At 46.0% G+C, this 26,233-nt stretch overlaps 1 protein-coding gene across 1 annotated transcript in view; it reads left to right on the top strand.

Moving 5' to 3' along the window:
* The window catches only part of GATA4 (GATA binding protein 4), a 42,506-nt gene that overhangs the window by 7,890 nt on the left and 8,383 nt on the right, over positions 1–26,233 (top strand). The gene's annotated exons all lie outside the window — the stretch shown is intronic.

Raw genomic sequence — 26,233 nt, 5'->3', positions numbered from 1 at the left:
ATTATATCTCTTCCCTGTATGGCAGAACAACATAATAGGTGGTGCTAGCAAAATTTCCTGGGTGAGGGGTAGGGAGGGGGACATTGCATTAGTGGGTGGCACAATGAAGGAGGTCCCTCTCTCAGATGATATCATAGAATCACAGAACTGTAAAGTTGGAAGCGACCCTCAAGGGTCTCCTAGTTCAACCCTCTGCAATGTAGGTATCTCAGCTAAAGCATCCAGGACAGATGGACACCCAACTTTTGCTTTTAAACCTCCAAGGAAGGAGACACATATCCCCAGATTTAAGATTTCAGAGGACGGAGGGAATTTGGTGGAGAGCTCTGATTCCAAACAGGACATTTCCATTTAGAGAAAAGGTGATTCATAAGTGACATGATGACAGAAGTTTCTAAGTCATGCACGGCATGAAGGAAGTGGACACAGGAAAGTATTTGTCCCTCTCTCATAACACTAGAACCAGAAGCCATACAATGAAGCTGGACGGGCGAAAGGAAGCACTTCACCACACTGTGGTCTAGTAAACTGTGGAACTCCCTCCCACTGGAGGCAGGGATGGCCACCAATTTGGGTGCCTTTAAAAGAGGATTAGGCAAATTCACGGAGGAGAGGTTTTAATGATTGCTGTGCTCTGCCTCAACCAGTTGCTTGAAACCCGAGGAGGGGGAGAGGGCTCTTGTGTTCGAATCCAGCAGGCCCTTCTTATGTTCCTAAGCGTTTAGACAGGCTGGTGCAGTACGGTAGTTGAGTGTGGTCAGTCCTTTATCTTTGAGGATAAGACTATCCATGGATGCTAGCCACAATGGCTATGTTCCCAGTCCACTGTCGGAGGCCCGATGACCCTGAGTGTCATTTGCTGGGAATCCCCAGTGGGGAGAAGGCTATTGCTTGTGGGATTCTGTAGGCCAGTGATGGGCAACCTTTTGAGCTTGGTGTGTCAAAATTCGCCAAAAAAACGAGCATAACTTGGGTGGTGTGCCACGTCGAGAAAAAAACCATAATTTCGCAATATTTATATTTTAAATAACAAAAAGGTATAATTGTAATATATAACTGTATTTAATGAACCAAAAACTAATTATTTAATCAAACCAAAAAACTCTTATTTATCACAAAGTGCCCAGAGTTGTTGAGCTTTTTGGGGGGAGCTGCTAACCAAAGTTTTGGAGGTTTTTTTTGGGGGGGTGCAAAAGTTGCTTTGCTTTGGGGGGGGATGCCCCCAAGCTGCTGTGCTTTTGGGGGGGGGGGAAGAGAACAGAAATAAATGACGAATAATACCTTCGCTGAAACTAACACGCAGCACTGACATAGTCTGTCAAAGCACCAAAAAACCAGCACAGAATGGGTTTAAAAATGAACGCTGTTACACCCAATCAGTCTGCCAAAGCGCCCAGAAAAAACAGCACAGAAAGGGTTAAAAACCCAATCTCTGGCTACCAGCAACAGCGGGGACAAGCTCTAGTGGAGACAAGCTGTAGGAGGAGTGGGAGAACAAATGGGGGGGGGAACCAACAACAACCAGGGCCGGCTCTTCATAGACCCCTGGTGGCGCAGTGCACCATGGCGCGGGGCTGGCAAGGAGGGCGCCGGCCTGGCAAGGAGGGCGCCGCGCGGCAAAGCCGCACAGAAACCAATTGCACCCTGTAAGGGCGGGGCGGGCGGCGGAGCGATCTCTGCCCCTCAGCACTAGGGCACGCGATCTGCTCAAGACGGCCCTGACAACAACAGTGTGAATGGGCCAATGGGGCGCGTGCCAGCAGTGAGGGCTCTGTGTGTCACGTCTGACACGTGTGTCATAGGTTCGCCATCACTGCTGTAGGCATTTGGTTAGCTACACAGGATGCTGGAGAAGTTAAGCCTGTGGCGTGATCTGACGGGGTTTCCCTTACATTTCTAGGTGCGAATGAAAACACTCCAGACCGCTTAGCCTTAGTGTGTGGGCCAATAGCTGTATTGGGGCAGTTGGGAGAGCACAAGACTCTTAATCTCGGGGTTGTGGGTTTGAACCCCATGCTGGGCGAAAGATTCCTGCATTGCAGGGGGTTGGACTAGATGACCCTCGTGGTCCCTTCCAACTCTATACTACAATTCTATGATTCCACAGCAAATGCTCAGAAACATTTCAATAGGATTTAGGTTCTGTTCCAGTTCTGATGGGGTCAGGGCCAGATTTAGGTTTGATGGGGTCCTAAGCTACTGAAGGTAATGGGGCCCTTTATATGTCCAGCTGTCCTTTGTCAACAAGAAATTGCCACTTTTGGGGGGTGTTGAATATATGCTACAGTATATGGTAATTGATGGACCTAATAGGTATCTCAAGCCATTTGCCCATGTTGCCATGCAGAACGTAGGCACCCTATATATAGAAAGGAGCAAACCAGGGATATTTTAGGGAGCAGGCTAGCAGGCGGGGCCCATTACTTGCATCATAGGAGCCTACACAACACAAAACACTGTTGCTGTATGTATGTTTTATTTTATTTGTTTTTTATCTTATATTTTGGAAATGTACATCCATTTTTTCTTTTAAATTTTGTTGGGGGGGGGCCAAGAGAGTGCCCCAAGTCTGCTGGGATGCAGCTGTTTGTCTGGCCTTCAATGTGCAGGTAATGCCTGTGACTTTGTACTTTGCTGCAAGGCCTGATAGGCCAGCCCTTCCAAGCGCACCCAAATATGCAACACAAACACACTGCAGTTCAATCTTGGCCTTTTGTTGATGTGACAAGGACAATTTATTGGCTTGTGCTGGAAAAAAGAGCTGTCAAGAGTTGTAAAAGCAACATGCAAATGTTTGCTTGCGCCAGCTGAGAAGGAGAATAGGACCCCCCTCCCTCCCTCCCTCCCTCCCAGGGAAACCTGGCTCCCTTTCTTCTGTAATTATACATCATTCAAATAGCAACTCCAGGAACCTCTGACTGGTAGGCAGGAGATGTTGCTTGCAATTGGATTTGCCTGCTCTCCTTAGCAGGGATTTAAGCAAGGCAGGTGTTGGGTTTCTTTCCCTTTTTAAATGGGAGGCTCCAGAGATACTTAAGCTTTGAACTTAAGCCTGTAGTTGCTACTAATTTGCACTTCTTGTAGGTTCTCACGTGTCAGGAGGTGTGGGGAAAGGGCTTAGCTCCACGTGTCAGGAGGTGTGGGGAAAGGGCTTAGCTCCACGGTAGAGGATTGCCAGAAGATTTCAGGTTCCATCCCTGGGCATCTCCAGGTAGAAAGAGGAAATATTCCTCCCTACGGTTGCCAGGCAGTGTCTGCCCTAGATGGGCCAATGCTATAAGGCATCCTGTGTCAATCAGAATTGGAAAACCCATATTGGATGCACCTTAGCCATTCCGCTTCCTCCCACCCTCTGAAGGCAGAATTGCGCGTCCAAGCCAACTGGAAATTATCCTGTCTTTGCATCTCTGTGTTTGTTGGTCTGTCTAGCTGCTGCTTCTTCCTCTTTGGCGAGTAAGATTGTCTTCAATAAACACGGTTTTAAAAGTGAGTCCGTAAGTGACTGTGGAGGCCAATTCTGGATCCACACATCCTTCCATAGTGGGGACATCGGTTTCTGGGCGGGAGTTGATCACGGTGAGGATTTGCCAAGTGTGCCTTCCTCTTAGAACGTTTCTCCCTTGCGTCCTGAGTTTGAGTGTCTTCAAAGTCCATGACACCTTTTGTAAAGGCTGTTCTCCAACTGGAGCACTCACAGGCCAGTGTTTACCAGTTGTTGGTGTTCATACTATATCTTTTTAGATTTGCCTTGAGTGAGTCTTTAAACGTCTGTTGTTGACCACCAGCATTACACTTTCCATTTTTAAGTTCTGAATAGTTGTAGTTGCTCTGGAAGACAATCATCAGGCATCCACACAACATGACCAGTCCAACGAAGTTGATGTTGAAGAATCATTGCTTTGATACTGGTGATCTTTGCTTCTTCCAGTACACTGATATTAGTTCGCCTGTCTTCCCAAGTGATATGTACCAGTAATTTTTTCCGGAGACACCTTTGATAGAATCTTTCAAGGAGTTGGAGATTAAATAACTAACCATTTGCTGCCGTTTCAAAACACCCCATACAAGGCCATTTTGGCGAGGTGAGATGACTGCCTGAATAGTAATAATAATTTATAATAATAATTTTAGTATGCCCCAGCCACTCTGGGCGGCTCCCAACAAAATATGAAAACACAGTATCAGCCGGTTCGGGGCATCGTGAAATGGCAGCAGACAAAAAGGTATTTAATTTTATTATTTTTGCAGTTTTACTCACAGGGAGAGGCAGTTGTTGGGTTCTCTGTCTTAGGGACCAAACAAACTCAGCCAGCCTTGGGACTGCATGCCTTGACTTAGAGGAACAGTAGATTTGCTCTTCTGTCTCGTGTGAGAAAATATCTTTTGGTCCAATTCCACCATAAAAATTCAGCATACATTTTTATATGCATGGTCTTTCAGAAGCTGCGAAGACCATTAAGAACCACTAAAAAGTAAGCCTATTTAGTCCTGCCTTTTTTTACCTGCCTTTTTTAACCTATTAATTTCCTGATGAATTGATTGGATTTAAATATATTTGCATGTTACCGAAGTCTCATTTTCTGTTGTTGGAAGGCAGCAGGAGGTAATTCAATAAGGAAAACTTACCACGGAACATTTGAAAAGGGAAGCCTATCCATATAATTTCCTTTCCCCTTTCCCTGTTGCAGTTTCTCACCGGAACTAAAGTAACTTAATCCGTTCCAGACTTTTAAAAACAACCCCCAAAACAGCAACCATGGACCAGAGCACGCTAGTCTTCTTGGTTCTAAGTTGCTTTGGGTTAAAGAGAAAGCTACCAGCAATTTTTGTAAATGAATTCATAAACAAGCAAGCAGGGAGTGTGACATTGTGCCTCTGAAAGAAACGTGAAACTCGCTGCAACACACGCAGCCCCACACTCATCCTTGGCAAGCAGCTAGTCCTCATTGTTTTGCATCCATTTCTTGCGCTCTCCATGTTTCTCTGTGCTTCGGAGGGGAGGGGTCAGGGGGCCAGCCTGAGCGTTGTTTTCAATCAAGGAAACCTCTGAACTTTCTTTGGCTGGGAACAGTTTATTCTAGAAGAGGGTTCAGCTCTGCAGATAACAACAATGAAGTCCTGTTCATGTTGCCATTGCCTGCACTTTTTAAAAATATATGCCACTGCCAGCCCTCAAAACTGAGATGCGTTTGAAATACACAAGCCAAACGGGGTGAGAATGAAAGGAGACCACTCTTGACAGATTGCAAAAAAATGTTTTGGGCTTTTTGTTGTTGTTGTTTAGACGTTTTTCTGGAAGCTTTCTCCATAATCCAGCGCATGTTTGCTATTTGGTCTCTGGTTCCTATGCCCCTTCGAAATCCAGCTTGCACTTCTGGGAGTTCTCAGTCCACATACTGCTTAAGCCTGCCTTGTAGAATTTTGAGCATAACCTTGCTAGTGTGTGAAATGAGTGCAATTGTGTGGTAGTTGGAGCATTCTTTGGCACTGCCCTTCTTTGGGATTGGGATGTAGACGGATCTTCTCCAATCCTCTGGCCATTGCTGAGTTTTCCAAACTTTATTGGGTGTGGCACCTTAACAGCACCATCTTTTAAAATTTTTAAATAGTTCAGCTGGAATATCATCACTTCCACTGGCCTTGTTATTAGCAGTGCTTTCTAAGGCCCATTTGACTTCACTCTCCAAGATGTCTGGCTCAAGGTCAGCAACCACACTACCTGGGGTGTACGAGACCTCCATATCTTTCTGGTATAATTCCTCCTATGATGTGAGTCCATAAACCTTTTCAAGGTCTTATATTTGCAAGGACACATGTGAATCTCCCATTCAATCCAAATTTCTGTGCTGGTCCCCATTACAGGTACATTGATAAACTGAATAATACAGTTGGGAGGGCGATCTCAAATAGCTTCAAATCCATTTCCTATTTTGTCCTGATTTTGCTTTTTGGGGGGCGGGGGCAGGTTTCCCTTCTTAAAAGCCCATTAGTACACACATCCATGTATTAGAGCTGCTTCTTTTTAAGCTGGTTCTTGTTGTCAATACAGCATCAGCGTGCATAGCATTTTGCTGAGAATAGGAGGGAAGTCAGGTCTCTGCCCCAAGGAACCTGCAATCCAAAATTTGACAAAAGGGAAATGACAGAGGAAGGGGAGGCAGGGATAAGCACAATGGAATTGCTCCGATTGTACATTCTTGAGCAGGGGCAACATGCTCTGCCCGACAGTGAAATTGGGCATTCTTTCTTTCTTTCTTTCTTTCTTTCTTTCTTTCTTTCTTTCTTTCTTTCTTTCTGATAATATAATTAATAATTTATTATTTATACCCCACCCATCTAGCTGGGTTTCCCCAGCCACCTTGGGCGGCTCCCAACAAAATATTTAAAATACAATTAAATATTTGATTTGAATTTGATTTTAATGTTTGAATCCCGCTTTTCCGACAGCTCAAAGCAACTCATGATAATCACAGTAGCACTGAAAACAACAAACGTAGGAATCACGATAATATCAAATACAGTAGCACATAAATGAAGGAAATGGCAACAACAAAAATTTCATCAAGGCAACCAATACAATTCAATAAAGTCGTCATACTTTCTTGTTTTTAACCACTGCACCATACTGCCCCCCGCCAGTGTTGGAGAATCTGTTCTTTTAAAAGTCATCAGGACTTCTCTTCCAAATGAAGACTCAAAACCAGGCACCCCCAAACTGAGGCCCTCCAGATGTTTTGGGACTACAACTCCCATGATCCCTAGCTAACAGGACCAGTGGTCAGGGATGATGGGAATTGTAGTCCAAAACATCTGGAGGGCCAAAGTTTGGGGACGCCTGCTCAAAACTAATCTCCTGGACCTGGAGGGCTTCCTTGAACAATGCGTCACCAGCTGGCACAAAGAGTGCTGTGCTGTTTTTATCACGTGTATTTTAATAGATTTGTAAAGTATTTTAAATTACTTGCAAACCAATTTTCTTTTATATGTTTTTACCTTTCTATATTTTATCTGTGTTGTAAGCTACTTTGAGTCAACATTAGGAAGAACTTCCTGACAGTAAGAGCTGTTCGGCAGTGGAATTTGCTACCAAGGAGTGTGGTGGAGTCTCCTTCTTTGGAGGTCTTTAAGCAGAGGCTTGACAGGCATATGTCAAGAATGCTTTGATGGTGTTTCCTGCTTGGCAGGGGGTTGGACTGGATGGCCCTTGTGGTCTCTTCCAACTCTATGATTCTATGATTCTATGAGTCCTGGTCTGGTGGAAATGTGTGGTTATAAATTATCATCATCATCACCCAACCAGAATATTTCAGCTGCAAATGGGAATTGTATGTTCAGAGTGTATATATGTGTTCAGAGTGGCTCAGTCAGTAGAACACAAGACTTTTAATCTCAGGGTCAAGGGTTCAAATCCCACGTTGAGCAAAAGATTCCTGCATTGCAGGGGGTGGACTAGATGACCCTCCTGGCCCTTTGCAACTCTACAGTTCTGTGATTCTATGATTCCAGGAAAACAACAAATCACGCCCTTGGAGGTGCTTACAAGCATCACTGCAATTCTCAGCCAAGGCTGACTCTCAAGGTGTTGTGGTCATTAAGGGAGAAAATCGACCAGCTGTGGGGAAGGAAAGGTGCAAAAAGAACCCCGGGGTGATTTTAGGGAATCAAATAACAGGGAACATATGGAGAGAAGCATTTTTCTATTTACCCTGCTTGTGTGCTTTTTAAAAAAAACCTCCTAAGGCAACTGAGCAAGCGGAATGCCTTTTGCTGTGGCAATCTCTGCAGCGCCCCTGCCTAATTTCCTATTTAAAAAGTCAAATAACCGCAGCACAAGACATCCGGTTGAACACTGTGAGTCATAGAGGAGGCCTTTGGTCTGACCCTATATTCCTAAAATTTCTTGCATGCTAATAGGTGGAACCTCATAGCCGGATTTTCAATGCCTGACATAGGAGATATCATTGATCAAGGGGTGGGGTGGACCTTTCTCCTCCCTAGGAGGTTTTTAAGTAGGTTTGATAGCCACCTGTTATGGATGTTTTAGCGGCGATTCCTGCATTGCAGGGGGTTGGACTAGATGACCCCCGGGGTCCCTTCCAACTCTACGATTCTGTGAATGAATGAATTTCTGCCCATGGAAGGGGGCATGCTCACAGAAGTCAGTAAACACTACTCTCCTCGCATGGATATGGCGGGAACGGAATTGTAAAAATGGTTCATTTTCTTCTTCCAAATCCCATCTCTCAGACTCTAAACCGAAACCCTATCTTCGTTTATAAAGCAGCATCATGTCGCTTTAAACAGCCATGGCTTGCTTCCCTCAAAGAACCAAGGGAAATGTAGTTTGTTAAGGGTGCCACAAGTTGCTAAGAGATCCACTGTTCCCCTTGGAGAGGTACGCTTCCTTTTTATTTATCTATTTTTTAAAATCATTTTTGAATTGAAAGTTTTTCACTTGATATGCAATAAGAGCCAAACTAATCTAAAAAAAGAAAGATAGGAAAGAAACTGGAAAAGAGAAAAGGGAAAAAACGAGAGAGAGAGAGAGAGAGAGAGAGAGAGAGAGAGAGAGAGAGAGAGAGAGAGAGAGAGAGGAGTATACTGTAATAGTATCAAGTATCAAGTTTTTTGCATCTTTATGCCACATACAGAAGAGTGAACTTGCCCAGCTCTCACCTGGGAGCCTCGCCTCGTCCCCTTCCCTCAGTCTCCCAATATGAAGGATCCAAAGAACTACGATTCCCAGAGCTCCGTGAGAAAAGGGATTGATAGTTAAACCACTCTGTGGAATCAGTGTTCTTTCACTCAAAGTGCTCTTTTTTTGCACCAGGGTCTGGTTATTTGCATGGCAAAGAGTTCTGCTAAAAAACAAGTTCTGCATCCCCTGGTTTACATTGTATGTAAACACACCACTTTTAACAAGTCACGGTTTCCCCAAAACGAATCCTGGGAACTGTAGTTTTTAAAAGGCACTGAGCGTTGTTAGGAGACAGAGCACAACAGCTCCTAGAGTTCCTTGGGAAGCGGGATTGATCTCATCATTTTGCAGGAGATCTGTGCTCCCTTTCTGTACAGAGGCCTTCTCTGCAACCAAGGAGCAGTAATTGTTCTCTATCCCTTGCATTCCTTGCGTTTTTTGACATTTAAATGGCCCTTTGCCTTCAGCCAGCAGGAGATGGAAGGTGTTTTGCTAATAAGGACAGTCAATCTTCAAGTGTTGATGACCAAACCTGACCTGGAGGTTTGTTGAGCCAGTGTGAATGTTTGGGATCAAGGTGCCAGTCTAATTTAAGAGGCAGGCGCCAAGTCTTCTGAGTTTAGCTTCCCTGGAGGTGGGAATCCTAAATGTAAACTGCTAATGGCTAACACAGCAGGCCTTAATTCTCAAGGAGAGGAGGAGCAGCTGGAATCTGGGGCTGGTGGTGCTTCCAGGTTGTTGTACATGAGAGTTGGAAGGCACCCCAGGGGTCAACTAGTCTAATCTCAGCTAAAGCATCCACTGGGGATGGGGGAAGCTACTCTTTTTCTTTCTTTTTCTTTCTAAAATATTAATACCCCACCCATCTGGCTGGGTTTCCCCAGCCACTCTGGGCAGCTTCCAATAGAATATTAAAAATACGATAAAACATCAAACATTAAAGAAATTCCCTATACAGGGCTCCCTTCAGATGTCTTCCCTTGATCTGGACACTATGCCAGTGTGGTGTAGTGGTTAAGAGTGGTAGACTCTTAATCTCGTGTCTCTGCTCCTCCACATGCAGCTGCTGGGTGACCTTGGGCTAGTCACACTTCTCTGAAGTCTCACCTCACAGAGTGTTTGTTGTGGGGAGGAAGGGAAAGGAGAATGTTAGCCGCTTTGAGACTCCTTAGGGTAGTGATAAAGCGGGATATCAAATCCAAACTCCTCCTCCTCCTCCTCCTCCTCCTCTTCTTCTTCTTCTTCCTCCTCCTCCTCCTCCTCCTCCTCCTCCTCCTCCTCCTCCTTCTTTACACGATATATGATACATCATAGAGGCCTATACATTGGTACCTCGGTTTATGAACACAATTGGTTCCGGAAGTCTGTTCATAAACTGAAGCGTTCATAAACTGAAGTGAACTTTCCCATTGAAAGTAATGGAAAGTGGATTAATCTGTTCCAGATGGTCCGCGGAGTACTTAAACTGAATCGTTCATAAACTGAAGCGAACCTTCCCATTGAAAGTAATGGAAAGTGGATTAATCCGTTCCCGACGGGTCCGCGTACTTGAAGCGTGCTTAACTCAAAGCATGGGTGTAATTGGTTCCGGAAGTCTGTTCATAAACTGAAGCGAACTTTCCCATTTAAAGTAATGGAAAGTGAATTAACCCGTTCCAGATGGGTCCGTGTCGCTCGTAAACCGAAAGTTCGTAAACCAAGGTGTTCCTAAACCGAGGTTCCATTGTACGGTATATACATTGCTAATGGCTGCGTGGAAATGCCTGCTATCTGCAACATGGCCTTTCTTCCCCATGCATAAAAATGTAAGGCTGTCATCACGCAACCTCCATTGGAGGGTTTTTGTAGTATCATGTCACAATCCTAGGTTTGGCTGAGGTCAGGGTGGAGCAAGGGAGCAAAAAAAGAAGGCATGGGAGCGAGAAGGAAGGAACAGTGAGAGGCAGAAAGGGGTGGATTAAAACAGTGGCAGATGTTCGAGTACAGCAGAGATAGAGGAACTTGCATTCTGCATTTGAAAAACAGCTGAGTTCCGCTATTATCTGTTTAGATTATGCCAGCAAAGCAAAGATGCGTTTGATTAAGTAGAAGGCAGAGGAAAAGAAAGAATTGTGCGTGCATCTTTCATAGAATTATGCCTTATCACTGGAAAGCCTGCTGTGCAAACTCATTGACCCCAGGGCTGGCGTGCAACTAGGTATGAATGCTGCTATTAATAGATCTAGCACACGTCATGTTCATTGATTTCAGTGGGTCCTTTGCTGAGTAAAACGTAGCTGAATGCCAACCAGTGGAATTTACCGGGTGTTTGCAAGGGGTGAGGTGGGGCGGCAAATGATCTCTGCTCAGTGCTCTGCATGCAAGAAGGTCCCAGGTTCAGTGCAGTTTAAATGCAAGGTGCGGGGTGGGGTGGGGGACGACGACGACAACTTGAGAACCAATCTCCTCATTTTGGAATTCCTGAACAGCTTCTGAGGAATCCAAGGGTTACTTTTGCAACAGCTATAGAGTGCTGTCTAGCATTGTAGGACTTTGAGAAGCTGGTTATCACTGGATCAAGTTCATCAGGTTTTAAAAACTCAATTTTATTAAAGGTTTTCAACATATAATACAATCAAAACTAAATAAATCTTATAACACACACACACACACACACACACACACACACACACAAAACATATATCGGCGGTAGTGATCCATGTAAGGCTGTCATGGATCAGCCGCAGTGATCCATGTGATGGTCACCTCCAGGCTTGATTATTGTAACTCGCTCTACACGGAGCTGCCCTTGAAGCTGACCCAGAAACTCCAGCAGGTGCAGAATGCCACAGTGAGGCTCCTTAGGGGGTCCCGGCCGTGGGATCACATTCATCCAGTGCTTTACCAGCTGCACTGGCTCCAGGTGGAGTACAGGATCAGGTTTAAGGTGCTGGTTTTGACCTTTAAAGCCCTATACGGCCTGGGACCCTCGTACCTACGGGACCGCCTCTCCTGGTATGTCCCGCGGAGGACCTTAAGGTCCACAAAAAACAATATTCTGGAGATCCTAGATTGGCCTCTACTAGGGCCAGGGCCTTTTCAGTATTGGCCCCAACTTGGTGGAATGCTCTTTCACAGGAGACCAGGGCCCTGCGGGATTTGTCATCTTTCCCCAGGGCCTGCAAGACAGAGCTGTTCCACCTGGCCTTTGGGTTGGACTTAGTCTGACCCCTGTGTTTTCTTCCCTCATGGTTTGGATTTATGGATTACTTAAAATGAGGCTGCATTTTAAATTTTAATATTGTATTTTAATCTGTATTTTAATTAATTGTTTTCTTTTCTTTTATGTCTTATTGTAATTTTATTGGTGTTAGCCGCCCTGAGCCCGGTTTTTACTGGGGAGGGTGGGGTATAAATAAAATATTATTATTATTATACAATTAAAACCAAACAAAGCTAATATCTAAAGAGAACGAAATAATAAAAAAGAAAGGAAGAGAGAAAATAAAGAAGAAAAAAGAAGCACTCCCACACAAACACAAAGCTCATTGTATAATAATAATAATAATAATAATAATAATAATAATAATATTGTTGTTGTTTAGTCGTTTAGTCGTGTCCGACTCTTCGTGACCCCATGGACCATAGCACGCCAGGCACTCCTGTCTTGCACTGCCTCCCGCAGTTTGGTCAAACTCATGTTCGTAGCTTCGAGAACACTGTCCAACCATCTTGTCCTCTGTCATCCCCTTCTCCTAGTGCCCTCAATCTTTCCCAACATCAGGGTCTTTTCCAAGGATTCTTCTCTTCTCATGAGGTGGCCAAAGTATTGGAGCCTCAGCTTCACGATCTGTCCTTCCAGGGAGCACTCAGGGCTGATTTCCTTAAGAATGGATAGGTTTGATCTTCTAGCAGTCCATGGGACTCTCAAGAGTCTCCTCCAGCATCATAATTCAAAAGCATCAATTCTTCGGCGATCAGCCTTCTTTATGGTCCAGCTCTCACTTCCATACATCACTACTGGGAAAACCATACAGTAAACAGTAACACAGTAGTAATGCTTGAAAGCTTCTTCATCACTTCATTCAATGCTCAAGGAAGGAAGGTCAGTCAGTCAGCCCCAGAAGATAGCATCCTGGATCTGTGCTCTCCATCATCATCTTCCACCTACACCATGGTCTATGCCAGGCATCCCAAACTTCGGCCCTCCAGATGTTTTGGACTACAATTCCCATCTTCCCCGACCACTGGTCCTGTTAGCTAGGGATCATGGGAGTTGTAGGGCAAAACATCTGGAGGGCCGCAGTTTGGGGATGCCTGGTCTATGCCATCTTTTGAACCACTCTACTGCCTTTTAAGTCTTCTGCATCTCCCCCCCCCTTTCCTATTCCCTTTTGCCTTTTTTTCTTCCCTCTGCAATATCAGCAGCTCAGCCAATGGCAGCCGTCTGCCTGTCCCGCTCTGCGACATCAGCCAATCAGGGCTGTCTTTCTTCAGGAATGTTCATTTGGAAAGCTCCATCTCTCCTTCCCCTCGCTCTCATCCTTTGCCATCTTTCTTCATCCCTTCCTCCCCGCTTTCTTTCTTTCCTCTCTCCAGCACCTCTCCTCCACAAACAGTTCATTCAAACTTTGGCACCTCCATTCTGAGACTTGATCGATAGGGACCAGCTTACCAAGTTAATGATAATTGCAGAATAAACGCTGGAGTTTCAAAGTTCACCCAACTTTAGCAGCGGTTCGGATTCCCACCCCCCAACCCCCTTGGAACACACATAACCAAATGACCCGAGCCACGAGGATTTCATCGATCGGCTCGGGCGGGCGGAGGAGTTTGAACTTGCCCTGCTCTCTCTCTCTCTCTCTCTCTCTCTCTCTCTCCTGCCCCGATCTGATCTGGGTTCAAGACTGCTTTGATTCTCTTCCTTATCGAAAACCTTTCCCCCTATCTTATAATGTCTGTTATTTTAGATAAAAAGCCCAATCAATTGAGCCCAAAAGTTTTATTTCCTTCTGATAACTCCGGTCCAGGCTATTTTAACGGGGAGGTCAGCGTATTTGCAGAGTTTGGAACTGGCCCTTGCAGATACTTGTCAGCTGCTGCTGCAAAAAAAAAATGGATGTTGCCGTTGTTATTATTAATAATAATGTTAATATAGGTGCAGCCTTGCACCAGTTGTGAACCAGATGAAGTGCATGAGTCATGCATTTTATTCCTTTCTTCTTTTGCGGACAAACATAAGGAGAGCCTGCTGGATGGACCCATCTAGTCCAGCATCCATATCCTGAGTGGGACGGTTGAACATATGCTGAAGTACCTCTCATTTACAAAGCTCTAAACGCCTTGGGACTTCGGCCCTTAGCAGGCTGATGCTCCCAATGCAGGTTTCTGTCATTCTTGTTTAAGACACTTTAATCTTACGCAGCCGTGCAAATCTGGGGATTATAACACAAGGGCAGTTTGGCGCTCCTGTTCACTTCCTTGCTATTCATGAGAAAAGCTGGCTGCTCAAAATGGGCAGGGCTACCCAATGCCTCCCTTTCTCAGCCCCACCCACTTTCTCAGCAAGCCCCGCCCAGGCTCTCTGGCATGACGACGCCCCTTATTTTGCTCTTCCTTCCATGTTTCCTGCACAGCAAGGCTGCTGCCAAAGTTCAAGGGCAAGCCGTGCGAGAGGAGGGATGGTTTTCTTGGAAATGTTTTTCCTTCCCGTCCCAGGAAGTCAACAGGATGTGATCTTTTTGCCTTGATCCTTAAAGGGCTGGCTCTGAGAATACAGTCATACCTCGGGCTACAGCCTCTTCAGGTTGCGTGTTTTCGGGTTGCGCACCGTGGCGAACCCAGAAGTCCCGGAACGGGTTATATCTAGGTTTTGCCGCTCTTGCATGTGCAGAAGCACCAAATCGCGCTTTGCACAAGCACCGAATCACAACCCACACATGCACAGATGTGGCGCTGCGGATTGCGGATGCTGTGGGTTCGCTGATCCTTCCACTTTGCGATCTTTCCAGGGGTTCTGTCCCTCGGTTGTTGGCAGCTACAGCTTGACCGTTTAAACTCCATTGAAAGAAAGTAAATTCACAGACTCGTAGAGTTGGAATGGACCACGAGGGTCATCTAGCCCAAGCCCCCCTGCAAAGGAGGAATCTTTCAGCCAAGGTGAAGTTCAAACCCATGACCCTGAGATTAAGAGTCTCATGCTCTACCAGCTGAGCTAAGAGCCACAGGCTCAGTGGTAGAGCATCTGCCTTGCATATAGAAGGTGTCCGGTTCAATCCCTGGGAGCGTTCCCTTCCGGAAACCCCGGAGAGCCGCTGCCAGTCAGTGTCAGCAGTACTGAGCTAGGCTAGAGCTCATGGGGATCCAAGGAAGCTGAAGGCTGGACGCAGGGCCATCTCTAGGCCTGGGCTGGGTGGCGCAATGCGCCAGAGCACCTGGCCACCAAGGGGCGCTGTTGCTGGGGTTGGGATGGAGGCGGAGGAGGTGGCGGCGGCCGCCGATGCTGCTGGTTCTGCCTCCGGAGGACGGGGAGCGGGAGGCAAGCCTGGGGGCTGCTGCAGGTGCAAAGGGGTCCGTGGCTGCCTGCTCTGCGAGGCCGCTCCGCCCCCACAGGTACCACGCGCGGCATCGGAGGAGGATGGTGGAGGAAGGAGCCTATTTCGGACGAGGGGTGCGCGCCTCTTGAGGGGGTGCAGAGTGCACGCACCCACCACGCCAGCGGTGAGAAATTGCTTCAATTATAGTAGTGGGTGGGAGGAAAGGGGCCAGAGGAGCCCCTCCGCTGCGAGGAAAGGTTTGGGGCTCTTTTGGTTTGGGGAAAAGGCGCAGGAAAAGTGACACGATCATGGCAATCATGGAGAAAGTGGGTAAAGTGTTTTCCTCCCTCTCTCACCTAACACTCGAACTCGGGGACATCCCGTGAAGCTGAATATTGGGAGATTCAAGACAGAGCTAAGTGGAAAGGGCCCTTCTTCACGCAGCACAAAGGTCAGCAACTCTGGGAAATGGCGGGGGGGGGGGGCACCAGAGGGATCTTTGAACCATGGCGCTGGATAGGCTTAAGACGGCCCTGGCTGGAAGACTCAGAGAAGGAGCTATTTCTTCACACAGCACAGAGTTGAACTGTGGAACTCCCTCCCACAGGAGGCAGTGATGGCCATCAACCTGGATAGCTTTGAAAGAGGATTAGACAATAATCATGGAGGACAGGGCTATTGTTAGCTCCTGGCCGTGATGGCAGCGCTCTGCCTTCACAGTTGGAGGCAGCAATGCTTCTGAATACCAGTTGCCTGGAAACCACAGGAGGAAAAAGGGCTCTTGTGTTCGAATCCTGCTGGTGGGTTTCCCACAGGCATGTAGGGGCCCTTGTGGGAAAAGGATGTTGGACTAGATGGACCATTGGACTGTTCCAGTGGGCTCTTCTTGTGTTCTAAGGATGTGGGTGGTGCTGTGGTCTAAACCACTGAGCCCCTTGGGCTTGTCGATCGGAAGGTCAGCAGTTCGAATCCCCATGACAGAGTGAGCTCCTGTTGCTCGGTCCCAGCTTCTGCGAACCTAGCAGTTCAAAAGCATGCCAGTGCAAGTAGATAAATAGGTTCCACTGTGGCAGGAAGGTAAACTGTGTTTCTGTGTGCTCTGGTTTCCGTCACGGTGCTCCGTTGCGCCAGAAGTGGTTTAGTCTTGCTGGCCACGACCCAGAAAGTTGTCTGTGGACAAACGCTGGCTCTCTCAGCCTGAAAACGAGAGGGGCACCGCACCCCATTGTTGCCTTTGACTAAACTTAACCATCCAGGGGTCCTTTACCTATGTATTTGGCTTCAGACCAAATACAAGACCAAATTCTTGCTGTTTTAAGAAAAACACATCTGCCCATACGATCAATTAATTGATCAGCTAAGTTTTCCATAATTGGGTGATAGCTGAATTTTCGTTCAGTTGTAAGCTTCTGGGAAGTGTTGATCTAATCTTAGCGGTGAAAAACATTATTTCTTCATTTTATTTCTACATTCGTCAGAACTCTTTTTAAGACGTGCTCCGAATTGAAGGGCTGTGGGCCATGTGCAGACTGTATGCAGATGGTGGAAGCAAAATTTGGGATCCTCTCCAAAACTGTGCCAAAGTTCTGCAGAGGTTTTTGGGGGGCATGCAGGCAGTGTTTTAACTGCAAAACTTTGGCACAGGTTTGGAGAGGATCCCAAATTTTTGGGGTTCATGGTGCTGATAGTGGACTCTTGTGGCAAGAGTCTTCAAGTTGCCTTCCAGCGCTTACATTCTGTAGGAGCACCCGAAACGCACAATTGGTGGTGAGGGTGTCTTGTGACAGACAGGCCTAAATATGTGAACTATTCCTGATAAGTCCATCAAAGGCAAGTCCGACACAAAAGTAATCCTGTTTGCTTTACATACAAAGGCTCCAGATTCTTCAAGACTGGGCTGCTATCAAAGGAAAGCTCTGGTTTGAGGTCCTACTCTCACTCACTGCTGGTCCTGGGACAGAATGAGGAAGGCTCCGTCTTGCTGAGGATGTCTCTTCGCTGAGTGCTCTTAGTTAAATTTTAACCGCTGAAACCTTCATACTGACAATCCCAGCCCCACCCTGTAGCTCTGCAGAGCTTTGCAGAAATCCTATAGGCAATTGATTTGGATCGAGGGCTCCTGGTTCGAAATGCTGTCCTGCAGCATTTCCAGACTTTATTCTCCTGCTTCAACCTCCCGGCCAACCCGGCCCATTAAGTCCTATGATTACGTGACCGATAGTCAGCTTTCATGTGTTTTCTTTTTCCAGACTGTGCGAACAAAGCTAAATAAGGCAGGCTTAAGTGAAACTTATTGACTTTGAAACTTAAAAGCATTCTTTAAAGCAAAAAGAAAGCGGGGTGGGTGGAAATCTCATGATTCTAAAGCTAGGCTCAGGATTTTTTCAACGCCCAGGTTGCAGTGTGTGCACGACACTGCCTTTGCGCGCAGTACTGCCCTCTGCAGGATGAAGTGCTGAATTGTGAGCGGTGATGAGAATTAAGACAAATCCGTCACAGAACGGGTGGGATTCATTCAGCCTTAGAAGATTACAGGGCTGAGGTTGCCAAGGCGAAACTCTTGATTCTGGACACAAAGCATGATTGCAAGTCATTGGCACTAAAACTTTATGGAAGCAGTGATTTCTGGTGATTTCAAAGCTTTACTGCTTGTATCATTTGTTTGCTTTTCATTTCATAAATTTGGTTTTACCGCTGGATTGTAGACAAACAGACCTCAGAGTGGTTACTTCTTTTTCTCCGGCATGGATAGCTCAGAGCATGGTGCTGATAAAGCCAAGGTTTCAGGTTCGATCCCTGTATGGAACAGCTACAAATTCCTGCATTCCAGGGGGGTTGGACTAGATGACCCTCGGGACCCCTTCCAACTCTTCAACTCTTTGATTCTATTTTATGATTTATTCCAGTATTTTGAACAGGAGGCTGAATGAGAGGTGCCTTTGGCCGCATCCAGCAGGCACCTTCTTATGTCCTTACGTAGAATGTAGACGTGTCTTTTAATCTGATTTTCAGCTTATCGTTGATTTAATTATTGTGATCTTACAGGGTTTAGAATTCTTTAGTTCATATATATGTGTGTGTGTGTGTGTGTGTGTGTGTGTGTGTGTGTGTGTGTATATATATATATATATATATAGAGAGAGAGAGAGAGAGAGAGAGAGAGAGAGAAGACAAAAAAACAAATTAAAGCTAATGCTGTAAGCTGCCCAGAGTGGCTAAGGAAACCCAGTCATATGGGTGGGGTAAAAATAATAAAATTATTATTATTATTATTAAACCTGCATCAACTTTCCAAACATCTGGGTAGGCCTGTCTAAGCAGGAATTTTTTAGCAGGTGCTTTCACTGTGCTCTTTCCAATGGAAACAGCCCTCCTGGCTAGTAGCCATCAATGGATCAGCCATGTCCTCTTTTAAAGCCATCCATATTTGTGGCCATCACTGCCTCCTGTGGGAGGGAATTCCACAGTTTCTTCTTTGGCAATCACTCGTACTTAAGATTGTCTTCCACAGTCTTAACAATGAGTCCATAAGTGACTGTGGTGGCCAATTCTGGATCCACGCATCCTTCCACAGTGGGGACATTGGTTTCTAGGCAGGAGTTGATCACGGTGTGGATTTGCCAAGCGTGCCTTCTTCTTGGCACCTTTCTCCCTTGCGTCCTGAGTTCGAGTATTCTTCAAAGTCTGTGACACCGTTGGTAAAGGCTGTTTTCCAATTGGAGCGCTTGCAGGCCAGTGCTTCCCAGTTGTCAGTGTTTATACTACATTTTAAAAGATTTGCTGTGAGTCCTTAAACCTCTTTTTGTTGACCACCAGCATTACGCTTTCCATTCTTAAGTTCAGAATAGAGTTGTTGCTTTGGAAGACGATCATCAGGCATCCGAACAACATGACCAGTCCAACGAGGTTTATGTCAAAGAATCATTGCTCCCACACTGGTGATCTTTGCTTCTTCCAGTACACTAGCATTAGTTCACCTGTCTTCCCAAGTGATGTGTGTAAAAATTTTCAGAGACAAAATTTAACTATGTGCTGAGTGAAGAAGACCTTTCTTTTAACTATCCTAAATCTTCCAGCATTCCTGGATGTCCACGAAGCTAGTGTTAAGGTCTTGACTCTCCCGTTCGGAGGGAGAGCGAATATTCCCTGAAATATGTCTGACAGGAAGAGGTTTTTTTAAAAAAGTTCCAAGAGCAACATAAATCTTTTCTGAATGGAACGTGATCGCCTACTGCAGCTATTGTTCTGTTGCTGGGCAGGAGCCCTCCAGACCCTTTGCTGCCTTGAATAAGCATTTCCTTTCCAAGTTGTTGGGACACCCACGGGAAAGAATCGGTGTCAAGAGGCCTCATAATGACAGGATTTAGAGCCGGTGCCAGAAGCTGAAAGCCATAAATTGAGATGCCTTTGCCTGCTGCTCTTGGCACAGAGAACAGGCTTCTGAGTCCAATGGCCTCTGCGGCTCCTCCTCTTTTAATATTGCAAGAAGCAGCTGAGGGGTCTTGCACTGTGGCTGGATCTGCAATGTTATGAAAAACACTATAGAAAAAAACTATAAAATGCAGTTTATCGTTGGCGGTGGACTGCTGCTCTACGGCGCCCTATGGCGTCACATTTTTATAATGCATTTTTTAACTTTCTAATTGACCCATGTACCTGAGTCCTGTTGTCTTTGTGATGTATGGAAGTGAGAGCTGGACCATAAAGAAGGCTGATCGCCGAAGAATTGATGCTTTTGAATTATGGTGCTGGAGGAGACTCTTGAGAGTCCCATGGACTGCAAGAAAATCAAACCTATCCATTCTTAAGGAAATCAGCTCTGAGTGCTCCCTGGAAGGACAGATCGTGAAGCTGAGGCTCCAATACTTTGGCCACCTCATGAGAAGAGAAGAATCCTTGGAAAAGACCCTGATGTTGGGAAAGATTGAGGGCACTAGGAGAAGGGGACGGCAGAGGACGAGATGGTTGGACAGTGTTCTCGAAGCTACGAACATGAGTTTGACCAAACTGCGGGAGGCAGTGCAAGACAGGAGTGCCTGGCGTGCTATGGTCCATGGGGTCACAAAGAGTCGGACACGACTAAACGACTAAACAACAACAACCACCTGAGTCCTGTGTCATGAAAAGAATCCTTACCTAAAGTCAACTCCTGGGGACCGAGGTCCCTGTAGGGGCCGCCCCCCCAAAAAATTTTTTGAACAGCATTGCCGTTCAAATAGTGCCATTCAAAATTGAGTTTTTGAGCTATTTGGGGGGGGGATAAAAAGGAACACTTCCGACATGAGTTGCCATACACCCAGGTTTTCCCAGATGTTTTACCAATACAGTCATACCTCATGTTACGTCCGCTGCAGGTTACATCTTTTTAGGTTGCGTCGTGCGCCAAACCCGGAAGTCCCGGAACGGGTTACTTCCGGGTTCGGCGCACGTGCATGCGCAGAAGCACTAAAATCGTGATTTGCGCATGCGCAGAAGCGTTGAATTGCATCACACGTGTGCATAGATTCGGTGCTTCAGGATGCGGCCTCTGGAACAGATCCCGTTCGCAACCAGAGGTACCACTGTATATGCGATTGATGCCTGGATGCTATTTGTGACAGACAAATCCCAGCTATGTCTGGACATATACACCAAAGAAAATCCCCTGTGTTGCAAAACAGAACATTCTGAACAGCAGACAGCACGTGGCCATGGATCAGCTATCACTAAAAAGTGTGCTACACTTTTTAGTGAAAGCTGATCCATCATGGCCATTTGATGTACCTTTGGTGATTATTAATTTGCTGTTGAAGATTTATCATTGAAACAGTTCCTTATCCTGGAAGAACTGTACTGTCTGCTGCTGTGCTTGGAGCACCCTGTTTCGACTTTTGGAACACCCATCCTCTCACGTTTGTAGGATATTGACTGTGCAAAGGCATTCTGCCTTCCATTCTGTGATCTCTGACAGTGACTTACCACTCCTACCATTCCTGTTCATGGAACATTTATTTGTTTCTTATTTGTTTGTGAATCCATGCACATATTATACTGTATGTCTTCTGTTTATGTCTGGACATATGGCAGACCTAGGAGAGTGCTCTTGTGCTCAGGTCCTGCTTCCCAAAGACATCTGGCTGGTTGCTGTGAAAGCAGGATGCTGGGCAAGATGGGGCTGGCTGGCTCTTGGATGGGGCTGAGCCAACATTTGGTTTGGTGGACCTCAACTTCTGCTTTGCACCATCTTGGAAAGGAGAGTGTGTCCTTTCCAACAGCACACTTAGCAGGGCGGGATTTGATGCATTACAGCCTTCAAGGCCTGCAGCTGTTATTTTTAAACTGTTCTGCTCCACAGCCAGTTCCCTCCCGCCCCTCGCAAGTGATTCCAGCTTCTGTCTGGCACAGGACTGAGGCTGAATTTCTTCCAAAGAAAAGAAGGCATGCGCTGCTTATCAGCTTGGGCCTGGATGTTGTGCATGCTCGGCCTAAGAATTGCAGTGTGCAGCACAAACAGCCCTCTGTTACCGCGTGGTTATAAATCCTGGGCCGCATATAAATCCGGAGTATATCAGATGGCAGGGGCATCGCTTAGGATTATTTCCTAAGAACATAAGAAGAGCATACCCTCCAACATTTCTCTGATGAAAATAGGGATGTCCTATTCTATCATTAACGGGACCCAGGTGGCGCTGTGGTTAAACCACTGAGCCTAGGGCTTGCTGATCACAAGGTCGGCGGTTCGAATCCCTGTGACGGGGTGAGCTCCCATTGCTTGGTCCCAGCTCCTGCCAACCTAGCAGTTCGAAAGCACGTCAAAGTGCAAGTAGATAAATAGGAACCGCTACAGCGGGAAGGTAAACGGCGTTTCCATGTGCTGCTCTGGTTCGCCAGAAGTGGCTTTGTCATGCTGGCCACATGACCTGGAAGCTGTACGCCGGCTCCCTCGGCCAATAATGCGAGATGAGCGCGCAACCCCAGAGTCGGTCACGACTGGACCTAATGGTCAGGGGCCCCTTTACCTTTACCTTTTATTCTATCATTATCCCCACCCATCCAGGGCTGGATTTAGGTTTGATGAGGCCCTAAGCTACTGAAGGTAATGGGGCCCTTGATATGTCCAGCTGTCCTTTGTCAACAACAAATTGTCACTTTTTTGTGTTGAAGATATGCTATATGGTAATTCATGGACCTAATAGGTATCTCAAGTCATTTGCACATGTTGCCATGCAAGCAGTCCATGCAGAATGTAGGCACCCAATATATGTACATCTAGTGTTTTTTCCTTCAATTTTTTGGGGGTCCCTAAGCTATAGCTTGTTTAGCTTATACGTAATTCCGGCACTGCACCCATGTGACTGGGTTGCTCCAGCCACTCTGGGCAGCTTCCCACATATATAAAAAACATAATAAAACATTAAGCATTAAAAAAAAGCCCCTTCCCTTTACTGGGCTGCCTTCAGGTGTCATCTAAAGATCTGTGTGGCTCAGAGGTCACATACAGTGGTACCTCGGGTTACGGGTTTTCAGGTCGCGTACCTTGGGAAACCTGGAAGTACTGGAAAGAGTTACTTCCGGGTTTTGCCGCTTGCGCATGCGCAGAAGCGCCAAATCATGCTATGCACAGAAGCACCCAATTGCGTCACGCGCTTGCGCAGACGCAGCGCTGCGGGATATGAACGCTGTGGGTTGTGGATGTGCCTCTGTCACAGGTTGTGGATGTGCCTCCCCCCCCTTACTCCCAGCACAGAAGCTATGGCACTGTTGGGGCGATGGCGTGCAAGCCCATAGAGAGGATTCTGAGTGCCCTCTCTGGCACATGTGCCATAGGTTTGCCACCACTGGGCTAGGTGATCCTTGGGGTCGGTGCCAACTTGACAATTCTGATTCTCTATGAAACTTGCCCTGTCCATTCTTCCAGCCTACGGTAGATTGGGGTGATGCTTCCCCCTAGTGGCTGCACCATTAGCAAGCAGGCAAAGTTAATTTGTGCTGGTGATTCTATACAAAGAAGTCCTGTACAGGATACCTAAGATAAGGCTGCCATATACATTCAGAGTTTCCTGGACGTAGCTGGGATTTGCCCGTCGGAAATGGCATTCAGGTGGAATTTTTGAAAAGTGACTAAAATGCCTGAGAAAACCCAGGCATGTGTGTGGCAGTCCATACTGGAAGTGTCGATTTTGGGGGGCGATTTTCAAAATAAATTGGTGAAACTTCATTTTGGGGGGAGATGCTGCAAAAAAAAAAGGCAACAACTTTGCCCACCCGAGCCCCCAAGAAAAGCTCAACAATTTTTCCCAAAAAAATCTCAACAAAAACTCGACGGATTTTCACTTTTTTGAAAGTTATCTCATTTTGTACCCAGCTGCGCTCCTGCATCTGTCATCTTATCAGGAGATCCATTCCATACAATGTAGGAACAGGTCTTGTGTCGCACTCAGCCCTTAGAATACCTTCCTGTATATATCAATACAGTTTTATTATAGTTGCATTTTTAAATATACATGTATCGTAATTCTGTCCCGTCCTATATTTTGGTCACTGTCTAGGGTGTACCTGGTCCAGAAAGGTGGCTTATAGATTTTTTAAATCAAAAAGTGAAATCAAGAACTGAAATCCCTTTGAATCTTCCTTCCTGGAGCTATATGCACTTACCTTGCTTAGCCTCAGGGCAGGAGGGTCAATCAGCTCAGATTTGCCTATGATTCTGCATATTGCCTGAATTGGAAATCCATCTCCAGAATAAGCCTTATGAGGAACAGTTGAGGGATCTGTGAATGTTTAGCCTGGAGAAGAGGAGACTGAGAAGAGATAGGATTGTTGTTGTTGTTTAGTCGTTTAGTCGTGTCCGACTCTTCGTGACCCCATGGACCATAGCACGCCAGGCACTCCTGTCTTGCACTGCCTCCCGCAGTTTGGTCAAACTCATGTTCGTAGCTTCGAGAACACTGTCCAGCCATCTTGTCCTCTGTCGTCCCCTTCTCCTAGTGCCCTCAATCTTTCCCAACATCAGGGTCTTTTCCAAGGATTCTTCTCTTCTCATGAGGTGGCCAAAGTATTGGAGCCTCAGCTTCACGATCTGTCCTTCCAGGGAGCACTCAGGGCTGATTTCCTTAAGAATGGATAGGTTTTATCTTCTAGCAGTCCATGGGACTCTCAAGAGTCTCCTCCAGCACCATAATTCAAAAGCATCAATTCTTCGACGATCAGCCTTCTTTATGGTCCAGCTCTCACTTCCATACATCACTACTGGGAAAACCATAGCTTTAACTATACGGACCTTTGTCGGCAAAGTGATGTCTCTGCTTTTTAAGATGCTGTCTAGGTTTGTCATTGCTTTTCTCCCAAGAAGCAGGCGTCTTTTAATTTCGTGACTGCTGTCACCATCTGCAGTGATCAAGGAGCCCAAGAAAGTAAAATCTCTCACTGCCTCCATTTCTTCCCCTTCTATTTGCCAGGAGGTGATGGGACCAGTGGCCATGATCTTGGTTTTTTTGATGTTGAGCTTCAGACCATATTTTGCGCTCTCCTCTTTCACCCTCATTAAAAGGTTCTTTAATTCCTCCTCGCTTTCTGCCATCAAGGTTGTGTCATCTGCATATCTGAGGTTGTTGATATTTCTTCCGGCAATCTTAATTCCGGCTTGGGATTCATCTAGTCCAGCCTTTCGCATGATGAATTCTGCATATAAGTTAAATAAGCAGGGAGACAATATACAACCTTGTCGTACTCCTTTCCCAATTTTGAACCAATCAGTTGTTCCATATCCAGTTCTAACTGTAGCTTCTTGTCCCACATAGAGATTTCTCAGGAGACAGATGAGGTGATCAGGCACTCCCATTTCTTTAAGAACTTGCCATAGTTTGCTGTGGTCGACACAGTCAAAGGCTTTTGCATAGTCAATGAAGCAGAAGTAGACGTTTTTCTGGAACTCTCTAGCTTTCTCCATAATCCAGCGCATGTTTGCTATTTGGTCTCTGGTTCCTCTGCCCTTTCGAAATCCAGCTTGCACTTCTGGGAGTTCTCGGTCCACATACTGCCTAAGCCTGCCTTGTAGAATTTTAAGCATAACCTTGCTAGCGTGTGAAATGAGCGCAATTGTGCGGTAGTTGCAGCATTCTTTGGCACTGCCCTTCTTTGGAATTGGGATGTAGACTGATCTTCTCCAATCCTCTGGCCATTGCTGAGTTTTCCAAACTTGCTGGCATATTGGGTGTAGCACCTTAACAGCATCATCTTTTAAAATTTTAAATAGTTCAGCTGGAATATCATCACTTCCACTGGCCTTGTTATTAGCAATGCTTTCTAAGGCCCATTTGACTTCACTCTCCAAGATGTCTGGCTCAAGGTCAGCAACCACACTACCTGGGGTGTATGAGACCTCCATATCTTTCTGGTATAATTCCTCTGTGTATTCTTGCCACCTCTTCTTGATGTCTTCTGCTTCTGTTAGGTCCTTACCACTTTTGTCCTTGATTATGGTAATTCTGTCCCGTCCTATATTTTGGTCACTGTCTAGGGTGTACCTGGTCCAGAAAGGTGGCTTATAGATTTTTTAAATCAAAAAGTGAAATCAAGAACTGAAATCCCTTTGAATCTTCCTTCCTGGAGCTATATGCACTTACCTTGCTTAGCCTCAGGGCAGGAGGGTCAATCAGCTCAGATTTGCCTATGATTCTGCATATTGCCTGAATTGGAAATCCATCTCCAGAATAAGCCTTATGAGGAACAGTTGAGGGATCTGTGAATGTTTAGCCTGGAGAAGAGGAGACTGAGAAGAGATAGGATAGCCATCTTCAAATATCTTAAGGGCTGTCCCATGGAAGATGGAGCAAGCTTGTTTTCTTCCTGCTCTGGAGGGTATGGCTCGAACCAGTTGCTTCAAATTACAGTGATACCTTGGTTCTCAAACGCCTTGGTACTCAAACAACTTGGAACCCAAACACTGCAAACGTGGAAGTAAGCGTTCTGGTTTGCAAACTTTTTTTCAGAAGCCGAATGTGCTTTGTTTTGAGTGTTACACTTCCGTTTTGAGTATTTA

Source organism: Zootoca vivipara, chromosome 3 (assembly GCF_965207765.1).
Source record: "Zootoca vivipara chromosome 3, rZooViv2.hap1.1, whole genome shotgun sequence".
Lineage (NCBI taxonomy): Eukaryota > Metazoa > Chordata > Lepidosauria > Squamata > Lacertidae > Zootoca > Zootoca vivipara.
The sequence above is the reverse complement of the archived record's forward strand: the minus strand, read 5'-3'. Positions and strand labels throughout refer to the sequence as shown.